Source organism: Dasypus novemcinctus, chromosome 8 (assembly GCF_030445035.2).
Source record: "Dasypus novemcinctus isolate mDasNov1 chromosome 8, mDasNov1.1.hap2, whole genome shotgun sequence".
NCBI classification, from domain to species: domain Eukaryota; kingdom Metazoa; phylum Chordata; class Mammalia; order Cingulata; family Dasypodidae; genus Dasypus; species Dasypus novemcinctus.
Window position 1 is genome coordinate 33,833,671 of NC_080680.1, and position 1,509 is coordinate 33,835,179.

Below are 1,509 nucleotides of genomic sequence, written 5' to 3' on the forward strand. Positions count from 1 at the left end.
TGTGCTTTGAGAAATGTTTCCTGTATGTAAATGCAGATATAAGGCACAGTTATTCACCACAAAATCATATAATACCATACAATCTGGGTTTTTTTTATTTTGTTTTTGTTGTTTTTGTTGTTTGAAGGTGAAATAAAGTTAAAAGGGAAAAAAAGAATCATACAACAGCTTTGCCTATACTTAAAAGGCCTATAAGCAGTCACCTAAGCAGAAGCAAAGCACATGTTCAGAGTGAGAAAGCATCAGAGCAACTTAGTGAAGTCTCTTTTATCAGAAGAGTGTGCTTGGAGAAGGGTGCACCATTTCTGGAAGTACGGCAATGCCAGGTTGATGCTTGGAGTAGATGGGGCAAACCCCTTTTCCACCTCCCTGTTGCAAAAATCAATTTAATACGCTGTCCTTAGATAGAGGACATATCAGATATTAAACGGATTAGAACAGATACTACCCCTTGATCTTAGTCAAAAGGCTGAGAAGCAACATGATCTTTTTTTGCTTCTTTCAAGGTAACAAAAATAAGGTAAATAACTTTCCAAGTCAAATATAGATCTACATAACTTGTAATAATTCAATTATATTCCACTGACCAGATTAACATAATTTTTAATCAGTTCCATGTTAATGAATAATTTTAACATCCTCAATTTTTAAATATCAATTAGGATTGTAGAAAACATCTATTATGTCCATCCCTTGTGCTGCTGTCCTCATCATCTCTTCCAGAACTATCTCAATGGCTTGATAAATAGTATCATTTTGTCTGATCTTGGCTCTTTCAAAATAATCTTTCACCAAATAATAACTTCATTATTACACTCTTCACTATGATATAATGTCCAAGTTACAAGCATGACAGAATTCTTCACAACCTAGATACTGCTGTCATTTGTTATTCGTAGTACAGTAGGCTTTTTACTGATATGAAGACCCAGCTCTCTATTTAGAGACGGCTGCTATCACCAACATTCTAGCAATTATAGAGCACTTAGAAAATGTTGACAAAAACATTGTGAATTCAGGGGCCCTCTGAGGCCCAGGCAGAGCCCCACTTGCTCGGGTCTGAGAACAGCAGTGTTGTTCACATCCTACTATATCACTTACTCATGTCACAGGCAGTGGCTGGGTACCCATAATTATTCTTTTTTTAAATATAGAAGAAATCATTTCTACTCCCTGTTTGGAACAAACGTGTTCATTTTATAACTTGCTTTTCACTCAGGTTTGCTTAGTTAGCCATGAGATGACTCAAGCACAGCTTGTTACCTAACCAGGGCAACTGACGTAGAGATTTGCCCAAAATTTGAAATAAAAATTCAGAACTTGAAGATATTTATTCTCAGCATAGCTGTTATGAAGTAGGTTATACTCAATACTCAAACTTGAAATCAAGTTAACCATGATGATTTATGGTTATTTTTATGATTATTATTTCTCATGGAACAAAATATCAAGAAAATGCCCCCAAATACATTCATTTAGGATGACATTTAGAGAAAACAAATTGTTGAG

General features: G+C 35.1%; 1 non-coding gene across 1 annotated transcript; it reads right to left on the minus strand.

Moving 5' to 3' along the window:
• Window positions 1-289: 289 nt before the first annotated feature.
• Window positions 290-481, minus strand: LOC111765563 (U2 spliceosomal RNA). Its single transcript, XR_002797866.2, has one exon. It is a non-coding gene; the product is annotated as a U2 spliceosomal RNA (small nuclear RNA).
• Window positions 482-1,509: the final 1,028 nt, after the last annotated feature.